Raw genomic sequence first — 12,233 nt, 5'->3', positions numbered from 1 at the left:
CGATCACGGCTTTGAGCAACAAGTTGACTCTCATGAGTTCTATATCGTGGAGCCTCGCCCCATAGGGGGAGCTCTGCTCCTAATGGTTTACCCTCTGCCCCTAAGGCAGCAGCAGCCTGAGACAAAATTATGCACACACCTGCAGCCAATAGGAGTACAGGTGTCCCTATAAGAGGGGGTGCCTCCCTCAATCAGCCTCCCTTTTTCTTCAGCGACTGGATGACTAGACTGAAGAGCCAAGAAGAGACGAGGCACGAAGACTCAGGGACGAAAACGCCGTTGATATTCCAGTCATCAACGTCGTCTAAATGAGCACACCGGGAGATTTTCCACCCCCAAAAGCTCTTTTCAGAGCTCAGTGCAGATGCACTTCCATGGCGGCCGTGACCACCACGACTTATGTTTCGTGTGTTTGGGATCCCAGCATGCCAAGGAAGGCGTCTGCAGTCCCCCAGTGCGCCTCCTGCGCCCTCCTTTCTTTAAAGGAGAGGAAGCAGCGTTGGGCGTTTTTCAGGGAGGACATCCCCCCTTGAGGATGTGTTGTCGATACTAGCCTCTGCTTCAGAGGCGTCGTCCGACGGCGCAGACTCGGGGAAGATGGGGATTTTGAGGAAGGGTCTGGCATTCCAATGGAACAGTCGGACCCCGTCCCTCATACTTTCAAGCCCCCCTTTCCTTTGGAGAGCGAGAGGGCTTGTAGTCCCTATAGCGAAGGGGATACGAGCTCTGAGAGATCAAGCTCTCTCTTTCGCTGCAGCCTCTCTGAGAGCGGATTTTCCGGGTCTCATTGAGAGAGCTGCTCAACGGCTGGCAATAGAGCTGCCCCCTCTTCCCTCCGCACCGGGAGGTTGATATGATGGAGGGCGGTCCTTATTCCAGGCCAAGGAAGGCGGCAGAGCCAGTGGCTCCTGCCATGCCTTCTTTGGCTAGGTACGTTGGAGGCTCGTGGGAGGCACCTTTAGCGGCGCGTTCGCCTGTAAAAGCGTATCTCCCATTCACGAGAGTGGAAGGAAGGCTTCAGGGTCAGGGAATCCCCAGGTTAGAGAGCGCCATGGCGGCGTATCTCGCCGGGTTCGAGCCCTTGGCCCTCTTCCAAGAAGGCCACGTTGCCATCCCAGAAGGACCGACTCACAGCGTCGCTGTTAGAGAAGTCTTTTTGGGTTGGGAGCCCAAGCTGTAGCAGCAGCTAACAACATTGCCCTCTTGGCGGCCTCTCTGTCCCGTTTAACCACGGGTAAGACAGAGATGGCACCGGAGGAGGTGGAGGAGGCGTCCAGAATTTCTGGCGCCATACTCCACCTTACACAGGCGTCCGCAGTCTGCGCGGGAGATCCATGGCCACTTCGGTGGTCGGGGGAACGACACCTCTGGTTGTCTTTGACTTCCATGAAAGAGGCAGACAGGACGTCTCTCTTGAACGCCCCCTCTCTGACGACGGCCTCTTTGGGGTCGCAGTCAAAGAGGCGACGGAGCGTTTTTCGGGTTGGAGGAGGAGAAGAAGCAGTTGGCCAAGCACCTGCCGTTGGCAGAAACGACTCGACCCCCTCCTCCCCAAAAGGCCATCTACCTCCGCCCTCTACGTAGACCGGGGTCTACGAAGAGGCGGCGTATCGGCGTCATCCGGCGGCCACGAGCAGCAAGGGGCGGGCTCGGCCCTCCCAGCAGCTACGGTAGCCCCACTACAGCCGGCGAGGAGGTGACGAGGACGCCGACCTGGCCCTCCAAGGGAGGCAAGAGGAGGCGTACGTGACGGGACGCGGGGGAGAGGATGGAGGACGATCGATGGTGTTGAACGCGCCCACTGTTCCCCCCCACCCTTCGGTTGAAGGGACGGGTGCTGATGTAAATGCTTTTGTTGATGTGTTTAATAAAGAGTTGGCTCCACCTGACTTTGTCAAAAAGAGCCTCTTTTCCATAATACGTCCGAGAGCGTTCAAATCTCACCCTCTCTTCCTTACCACTCTAAGAGCCGTTTCAGCCCACCGAGGGTACGTTGCTGAACAGGCACTAAGAGTAGGTATCCAGAAGACCTCAATCAGGTCGTCACATCACACTTCACGTATAAGAAGTGCTTTACATAGAAGGCAGCAGTCCCGGTCAGATTCTGACATGAGGACGCAGCCGCTATTTGGGATGGCGCACTAGTACAGACTAAGGTCTCCACTAGTACGAGCCAGACCCATGCCGCATTCACGGAGGGCCCGATACCGCGGTCACCAAGGTGCCCAGAGTATCGGCGCCCCAGGCATTGTAACACAGCAGCTATCTGGGGACGGCGCATTATCGCAGACCAAGGTCTCGGTTAATGCGATTCAGACCCATGCTACGTTCACGGAGGGCAGGATTACTAGCGTTATGGGTATAACCAAAGTATCAGCTCCCCTGACAGAACGAGCCAGTACTCACCACACTGAGCGTGAATCAACCCACCAGGGGTGCAGAGTTGAACACACACAGAAGGTGAAAGTTAAGAAGGTATCAAGGCGCCGCCTTGTTTTACCTCATAGAGACCTCATACTACAGACTTCTAGGAGTACTGTAGTGAAGGGGCTCTGATAGCGAATTGCAGTCACCTAAGATGACGCAATCGCTTGCTGGGGATGGTGCCCTGCCGCAGGCCGTGGCCTCGGTCAGTGCAATTCAGACCCCGATGCGTTCAAGGAGGGCAGGAATACGACGGTTACGGGTTTAACCGACGTCCCTACTCCTCTTTCTTTCTCAGAACGCATTTCCTCTCCCTTTCACGGGAGGCCCACCTTGGGCTGTTCCACCACTTCAATGTTGGGGAACAGTGGCGGTAAGGGCCATAGAGGAATACAGGTCCTTCCTACTGGATGCACCACAGCTTCGCGCCCAGCCACTTTCTCTGCATTGCTGGCAGTGGCGAAGAAGCTGCACCCTCTCACGCTGGCTAGAACAGACGTTGCAGAAGGGTTATGCTCTCCAATTCCACGGACCCCACCCCCGTTCAGGGGAGTGGTGGAGACGGTGATGAAAACGCCAGACAAAGTGGCCGCTCTGATGACAGAGAGATTACGGAACTTTTGGCGAAGGAGGCGGTGACAGTAGTTCCCCGGGAGCAAAGGAACAAGGGGCTATATTCGCCTTATTTCCTAGTGCCCAAAAAAGACGGGGGAGTGAGGCCGATTTTGGATTTACGCATTCTCAACGAGAGCATAACCAAACGGCCCTTCCGAATGCTAACGACAAAACGTCTGCTGGAATGTGTCCAGAGAGGGGACTTTTGTACGAGCATAGACCTAAAGGACGCGTACTTTCATGTGCCGGTTCAGCCGCGTCACAGGAAGTTTCTGCGGTCCGCCTTTCAAGGGGTGGCGTACGAATACACGAGGATGCCATTTGGGTATGCCCTGGCACCTCGCACATTTTCCAAGTGTGTGGAGGCGGCATTGGAACCGTTGCGTCGTCAGGGAATACGGCTACTAGCCTACCTGGACGACCTACTGGTTCTCGCCCCGTCAGCAGAGCTGGCGATCACTCACACAACACAGACAGTGATGCATCTCACAAGTCTGGGGTTCGCTGTGAATTGGAAAAAGAGCGCGCCCTGGCCCACTCATCAGATTGTCTACCTGGGGATACAGCTAGACACTGTGAGGATGAGGGCTCGAATTTCGGACCCCCGAAGGGTAGCCTTGTTGCTAGCCCTAAGGAAGTGTCATTGAGAGCAGCACACATTCCGGGCTACTTGAACGTAGGAGCAGACCTCATGTCAAGAGGGGGTCCTCGAGACGACGAGTGGTGTCTGCATCCAGACATTGTTCTCAGATTTGGGAACAATTCGGGAGAGCCGAGTGGACCTATTCACGTCACGCGTGAACGCGCAATGTCCTCTGTGGTTCTCTCTGAGGGAACAGGACGAACCGCCACTGGGTAGGGACGCCTTTGCGCACCAACCGTGGCCGAGAGTTCTCCTGTATGCATTCCCTCCGCTGTCCTGCATTCTCCCACTGCTAGCCAGGGTGAGGTCAGGGGGCTGTCAGTGATACTGATAGCGCCCGATCGCCCGGGGCTCCGTGGTTTGCGGAGATGAGTCAGATGTTGATTGCGCCACCTTGGCCAATTCCACAGACGGGACGCGTTGTCTCAGGCGGCTGGCACGATAGGGAAATTGCCCATAATCGGCCAACCACTGAAGGCCTGGCTGCTGAGAGGGACAGGCTAGAGCGCCGTGGGTTATCTGATGCAGTGATCAGGACCATACAGGGTTCACGTGCCAGTTCCACTTCTAAGATGTATGCCAGTAGATGGAACGTGTTTTCACGATGGTGTGTCACACAAGGTGTGGACCCCATGAGCTGTCAGGTGGAGAGTATTCTCTCTTTTCTGCAGCTCATGTTTGATAAGCAAAAATCGCCTGCCACGATTAGAGTGTTTGCAGCAGCGATTTCAGCTTGTCATGAGGGTTTTGGCAGAGACAATGTCTTTAGTCACCCTCTAGTGAAACGCTTCCTATTAGGAACGCGGCGACTTAGGCCAACACCTAGAGTCACGCTTCCTCAGTGGGATTGGCTTTGGTACTCGAAGCGCTATGTAAGTCGCCGTTCGAGCCATTGAATCAAATACCCCTCAAGATGCTGTCTATCAAGACAGCACTGTTGCTCGCTTTGACTACAGCTAAGCGGGTCAGTGATTTGTGTGCTCTTTCGACGAGACCTGACTGCCTGGCCATCAATGGTGACCTGAGCAGAGCAGTGTTACGTCCTAACCCGGCATTTGTGCCGAAGGTTATTAAGAGTTCATATAGGTCACAGACCGTGGAGCTGTGGGCTTTTTCTCCTCCTCCTCATAGAGAGAGGAGTGAGGGAAAGCTCCATCGCCTGTGCCCGGTACGCGCTTTGGCGTGTTACGTCGAGCGCACAGCAGCGATTAGGTCATCGCCTCAGTTGTTTGTGTGTCACGGTGCGGCTGCACTAGGTAGACCACTTTCAAAACAGAGGCTGTCTCACTGGCTTTGTGAAGGCATTGAGACAGCTTATGAGGTAGCAGGGCGGCAATTGCCTCAGGGTATCAGAGCTCACTCCACTCGTGGAGTAGCGGCTTCTACTGCCCTTTTTAGAGGAACAGGAGTAGAGGATATCTGTAGAGCAGCATCCTGGCCGACACCGTCTCCATTTATCCGTTTCTATCTCTTAGATATGTCTTCTAATTCTCTGGCTCGATCTGTACTCAGCGTGGCTGAAGGGAGATCTTGAGCAAGAAAGAGAGGAGAAGCAGGACTGTGGACTCAGGTTTCCATCAGGTCCGCTTTGGTTAGGAAGACGTGTTTTTGACAGATGTGTTTTCTAACTCTTTGGCTAGGTCTGTATTCAGCATAGCTGAAGGGAGATCTGGAGCTAGGAAGAGAGGGAAAAGCAGGACTATGGACTGGGTTTCCATCAGGTCCGCTTTGGATAAGAAAACATATTTTGTGACATGAATCCTGACTGACAGGATCAGTACAGTAGAGGCATGCGTTGATTAACAGAATATGAGGTCATCTATCTGCTTGTTCAGTTAGTATGACTCATGTTTTTGTTCCTGCCCACTAATCTCTGGGATTCCATTGAGTGAGTGAGGCGGTCTACCGCGTTCATAATGTAGAGTGACACTTGATGTCATTCCATTAGTGGTCGGTAGTGTTTTCACAGGATATTGAGGCACATCTATCTGCTAGTACAGATTAGTATGGCTTCTATTCTGGTGATCTGCCCACTAGTCATTGGCATTGCCATTGGACTAGGTGGGGCGGGTTTTTTAACCGATGACGTGGTATATTGTGACGCCCGTAGGGGTTTTTAGTTGCAGTACTGCGGGACTCGGTTGCAGCCATTGCTAGGCTTGACTTTCTCGTTTCGATGGGAAGTGTTAGGCTCGGCAGGGAGTACATTTTGGAGCGCTACGCTCCGCCTTAAACCATTAGGAGCAGAGCTCCCCTATGGGGCGGAGCTCCACGATATAGAACACTATGTGTTCCGGGACCTCAGAGACCCCCGGATAACCCCCCCGCTTTCGCACTCACTATGTGTTCCGGTACCTCAAAGCCCCCCGGATAACCCCCCCGCTTTCGCACTCACTATGTGTTCCGGGACCTCAGAGACCCCCGGATAACCCCCCCGCTTTCGCACTCACTATGTGTTCCGGGACCTCAGAGCCCCCCGGATAACCCCCCTTTCGCACTCACTATGTGTTCCGGGAAAATGATTATTTGAATCAGCTGTGTAGTTCTAGAGCAAAAACCTAAAAACGTGCACCCCTTGGGGTCCTGAGGACAGAGTTTGGCAAACCCTGCTCTAATATTATTCAGTTATGTGAATGTCTGAGATTTCTCACCTGTTCTCAGTCTTCTTCAGTTCTATAGGGTGCCAGGGAGGACTAGAAGCACCAGCTGTTGTTGTTGTAGTAGTAGTATTGTTGTTGTTGTTTGTTAGTTTCTTAGTGATGACAGCAGCAGCCCGGGTCTTGGTACTATGGTCTTCTTTAGATGGAGAAGCTTTCACATCATCATCCATCTTGAAGACAACTCTACCTTTACCCTGAACCACATCCCTGTCTCCACCTGTACCCCCACCTACAACCACATCCCCTCCCTTAACCCCTATCCCACCGCCACCCAAACTCACTACCACACTCACGCCCTGACCAACACCCACTACTGTCCCCTGCGTGCCCGCGTTCAGGACTCTATTTGTGGGTAGACCCTGTCCCCAAGTCTGGGTCTTGCCCTGGTTCTCCTGCCCAGTGGTGGTGTTGTTCCCAGGCTGGAAGAACTGCAGCCGGGCCTGCTGGGTCTTGGATGCTGTGGGAGTGGTGGTGGCAGCTGTAGTGTTGAAGCTCCGCGAGCTGCGGTGGGTCCAGAGGCTGCAGGGCTCACTATGCCCAGGGAGGAGGCCCGGGCTGGGCCGCGAGGAGGAGAGCCCCGGGCTGGGCCGCGAGGAGAGAGCCCGGGCTGGGCCCCGAGGTGGCGGCAGAGGGGCTAGTGGTTTTGGATCCGTCTGATTTGGAGCTCAGCCAGCTAGGGGCCCAATTTGGAGGGGGTATTGGTGGGTGTCGGAGCAGGGGTGGATTTAGGGGGAGCTGTGTATTTGGGGCCGGGGATATTCCTGGAGAGGTCTGAGAGAGGGGTGGTCTTGACAGTGGGAGGGGGGTGAGGGGTGTATTTGGGCAGGTCTCGGAGGGGGGTGTGTGTTGGCGTCGTCCCCTCGGGGTGGTGGTGGGAGGTACAGATGAAGGAGCCAGGTGTTGCTCCAGGTTTACAGTTACCAGACAGCAGGGTGCTGGAACACTCACTACACCTGGAGAACAGAGATGACATAGAACACCAACTATATATGGAGAACACACAAGACCAGTGGTAGCTGAAACAAAAACACTAACAATGTTCTGTGTCTGTCTGGACGTCTGTCAACCAACCAAATCTATGTCCCCACCTGTCTGTGTATAAACTGATATATCTGTGTATAAACTGATACATGTTACAGTAATGAATGCCGTGTAAAGTACAGGTGTCTTACTAGGTACATATCCATATAGTGAACCATTTCAATAGGTGACTGGTATAACAATACATGGTAGAGTAATTAACATGGTAAAGTCTTACCTGAAACAGTTCCTGTGATACAGGCTCTGATTGTTATAGTAATACATGTTACAGTAGGAAGGTGTTGCAGTAATTAAACATGGTGAAACAGTTAAGTCTTACTTGGCACAGTTCCTGTGATACAGCCTCCCATCCACTAGGTGTCTCTGGACCAGGTGAACATGTTTATTGCACACGGAACACTTACTGGTCAGAGTCCCTGTCTTATTGGAGCGCTCCGACAACACATCCTTCTGGGGAGGCGGGGTTAGTGATGGGGGGCAGAAAGACAGAATAGCATTCTGTTAGTTACAACAGGAGTATTTAACCTAGGGTCTGCAGCCACCTAGGGGTTCCTGACGGTACTACATGGGGGTCCGTGAAAAATAATATATATATATATATTTATTTATTTAAAAAGAAACAATGATCATTTTTATTTCAATGTTTTTATTACTATCGCTAGCAACAGAAAACGAATGTTGAATTAAAAACCTACATTTATACATTTTGATTACCATTCACCTGATGGTAAGACAAAATGTTTTTGTTAACATATTATGGTGATCCCCGGGCAAGAAACGGTTGAAGAGCCCTGAGTTAGAACAATAGAACCAAATCAAAGTTTTATTGGTCACGTGCACACGGTACAGTGAAATGCCTGCTTGCTAAACTCTTCAACAATGCACTACAATATCAATATACCTACCTAGGTGTCTGGTTAGACTGTAAACTCTCCTTCCAGACTCACATAAAGAATCTCCAATCCAAAGTTAAATCTAGAATCGGCTTCCTATTTCGCAACAAAGCCTCCTTCACTCATGCTGCCAAACATGCCCTCGTAAAACTGACTATCCTACCGATCCTTGACTTCGGCGATGTCATTTAGAAAATAGCCTCCAACACTCTACTCAGCAAATTGGATGTAGTCTATCACAGTGCCATCCGTTTTGTCTCCAAAGCCCCATACACTACCCACCACTGTGACCTGTACGCTCTTGTTGGCTGGTCCTCACTACATGTTCGTCGTCAAACCCACTGGCTCCAGGCCATCTATAAATCACTGCTAGGCAAATCCCGCCTTATCTTAGCTCATTGGTCACCATAGCAGCACCCACCCGTAGTCTGCGCTCCAGCAGGTATATCTCACTGGTCATTCCCAAAGCCAACACCTCCTTTGGCCGCCATTCCTTCCAGTTCTCTGCTGCCAATGACTGGAACGAATTGCAAAAATCTCTGAAGCTGGAGACTCTTATCTCCCTCAATAACTTTAAGCATCAGTTGTCAGAGCACCTTACCGATCACTGCACCTGTACACAGCCCATCTGAAATTAGCCCACCCAACTACCTCATCCCTATATTGTTATTTATTTTGCTCTTTTGCACCCCAGTATCTCTATTTGCACATAATCTCTTGCACATCTAGCATTCCAGTGTTAATACTATTGTAATTATTCTGCACTATAGCCTATTTATTGCCTTACCTCCATAACTTGCTACATTTGCACACACTGTATATATATTTTCTGTTGTATTTCTGACTTTATGTTTTTTACCCCATATGTAACTCTGTGTTGTTTTTATTGCACTACTTTGCTTTATCTTGGCCAGGTCGCAGTTGTAAATGAGAACCTGTTCTCAACTGGCTTACCTGGTTAAATAAAGGTGAAAAAAAAAAAAAAAAAAAAAAAATATCCATCAAGAATCAAATACCCAATACAAAAGTTAAAAAAACTAAACAAGGAGTAATAAAAAGTTGAAGGAAATAAAACAAATAAACTAGTATGAGACGTATGTACGTAATAGAATATACAGTATGAGGGCCTCTCGAGTGGTGCGGCGTCACTATAGCCTGGGGTCCGATCCCAGGCTGTGTCACAACCGGCCGTGACCGGGAGTCCCATAGAGCGTCGTCCGGGTTAGGGGAGGGTTTGGCCGGGGGGCTTTACTTGGCTCATCGCGCTCTAGCGATCCTCTACCCTGCAGCCCTGTTGATATGGATGGGGGCATGCTCCCCCTGCTGTTTCCTGTTGATATGGATGGGGCATACTCCCCCTGCTGTTTCCTGTTGATATGGATGGGGGCATACTCCCCTGCTGTTTCCTGTTGATATGGATGGGGGCATACTCCCCCTGCTGTTTCCTGTTGATATGGATGGGGGCATACTCCCCCTGCTGTTTCCTGTTGATATGGATGGGGGCATACTCCCCCTGCTGTTTCCTGTTGATATGGATGGGGGCATACTCCCCCTGCTGTTTCCTGTTGATATGGATGGGGCATGCTCCCCTGCTGTTTCCTGTTGATATGGATGGGGGGCATACTCCCCCTGCTGTTTCCTGTTGATATGGATGGGGGCATACTCCCCCTGCTGTTTCCTGTTGATATGGATGGGGGCATACTCCCCCTGCTGTTTCCTGTTGATATGGATGGGGGCATACTCCCCCTGCTGTTTCCTGTTGATATGGATGGGGCATGCTCCCCCTGCTGTTTCCTGTTGATATGGATGGGGCATGCTCCCCCTGCTGTTTCCTGTTGATATGGATGGGGCATGCTCCCCCTGCTGTTTCCTGTAGTCCACCATTAGCTCCTTGGTCTTCCTGATGTTTAGGGAGAGGTTGTTATCCTGGCGCCACACTGCCAGGTCTCTGATCTCCTCCCTGTTGGCTGTCTCGTCGCCGATCAGGCCTACCACCGCCGTGTCGTCAGCAAACTTAATGTTGTTGGAGTGGTGCGTGGCTACGCAGTCCTGGGTGAACAGAGAGTGCGGGAGCTGAGCACACACACTCTGGGGGCCCCCGTGTTGAGAGTCAGCTTGGCGGAGGAGTTGTTGCCTACCCTCACCAACTAGGGTCCGCCCGTCAGGAAGTCCAGAATCCAGTTGCAGAGGGAGGTGTTCAGTCCCAAAATGCATCATACCGGCTGTATTTCTTTATTGTGAAAGTTATACATCTTGAAAACGTGATCACTGACATGCAGACATGTTGGGACTATATCAACAATTGGCTAATGAAATAAATTCCAAAAGATAGTTTTTGGATGGAGTTATCCTTTAATGACAAGCTTGGAGGGACTATTGTGCTGAAATTTGAGGTCAACGAACAGCACTCACACATTCCTCTTGTCCAGGTGGGATACAGGGACAACTGTGGACATCTTGATGCATGTGGGGATTACTAACTGGGAGAGGTTGAATGTCCGTGAACACTCCAGCCAACTGGTCTGTGCAAGCTCTGAGGACGTGACCAGGGATACCGTCAGGGCCGGCTGCTTTGCGAGTATTCACGCGCTTAAAAGTCTTACTCATGTCGGCCACAGATAACGAGAGCCCTCATAGGAGGATCAATGTTGTTTTCCTCAACACGAGTATAGAAAGGGTTTGTACTCGTTTGGGAGAGCGGCATCGGTGTTAGACAGCCTCACAGAAGAGTGTATGCGTGTGTAGAGCAGGGTTCTCCAACCCTGTTCCTGGAGAGCTACCCTCTGTAGGTTTTAACGTCAACGCTGTTCCCGCAGAGCTACCCTCCTGTAGGTTTTAACACCAACCCTGTTCCCGGGGAGCTACCCTCCTGTAGGTTTTAACGCCAACCCTGTTCCCAGAGAGCTACCCTCCTGTAGGTTTTAACGCCAACCCTGTTCCCGGAGAGCTACCCTCCTGTAGGTTAACGCCAACCCTGTTCCTGGAGAGCTACCCTCCGGTAGGTTTTCGCTCCAACCCTAATCTAGCAGCTGATTCTAATAATTAGCTTGTTGATAAGATGAATCATGTTAGTTACAACTGGGGCTGGAGTGAAAACCTACAGGAGGGCATCTCTCCCTGGAGAAGAGGATGTAAAGGAGATCCTTACCTGTGCTGGCCTGTCTGGTCTGGGTGAGGCTTTGGGTGAGGAGGAGGGCGGAGGGCGGTTCTCAGTAGTGGATTTAGAGGGGTTAGAGGCGGGGAAGACCTTCGAGACAACTGCTTGGTTCTTTTTCCCAGAAGGCCCCTGTTCTGTGGACGCCTCCGCTGGACGCTTTATCCCCGCCATGCCGCCAACTACACACACACACACACACACACACTAACTGATCACAAAGTTCATTCCAGTGTGTGTGTGCCCGTATCATGTGGGCGTGTATATCTGCTTCCACATGTCTCCTCACTGTGTCTGTGTGTGTGTGTACTCACTAGGTGATTTCCCATGGAAGTAGTTGTAGTATTGAGAGACGTATGTCAGTATACTGAGCCTGTCTGGTATCTTTAGGGCCACCATGTCCTCAGCATCTAACAGAGCTGGGATCCCCAACTCATCCTCCGCTACCCGGAACGCCTGGGAACACACACACACACACATATATATAGAAGGTTGGAACGCCTGGGAACACACAGCTGTATAGAAGGTTGGAACACACAGATATATAGAAGGTTGGAACACACAGACATATAGAAGGTTGGAACACACAGACATATAGAAGGTTGGAACACACAGACATATAGAAGGTTAGAACGCCTGGGAACACACAGAAGAAGAAGAAGGCACGACAACGCCTCTTCCCCCTCAGCAGGATAAAAAGATTTGGCCTCAGATCCTCAAAAAGTTATACAGCTGCACCACTGAGAGCATCTTGACTGGCTGCCTTGTGGTTGAAGGAATTGTCCGTAGAGCTCCGAGACAGG

At 51.5% G+C, this 12,233-nt stretch overlaps 1 pseudogene; it reads right to left on the bottom strand.

The window, feature by feature from the left end:
* The window catches only part of LOC121563073, a 44,955-nt pseudogene that overhangs the window by 18,350 nt on the left and 14,372 nt on the right, over positions 1–12,233 (bottom strand).

The sequence above is a fragment of the Coregonus clupeaformis genome, unplaced genomic scaffold (genome assembly GCF_020615455.1).
Source record: "Coregonus clupeaformis isolate EN_2021a unplaced genomic scaffold, ASM2061545v1 scaf1290, whole genome shotgun sequence".
Taxonomy (NCBI): domain Eukaryota; kingdom Metazoa; phylum Chordata; class Actinopteri; order Salmoniformes; family Salmonidae; genus Coregonus; species Coregonus clupeaformis.
Note: the sequence above shows the minus strand (reverse complement) of the source record. Positions and strands in the feature narration are given on the sequence as shown.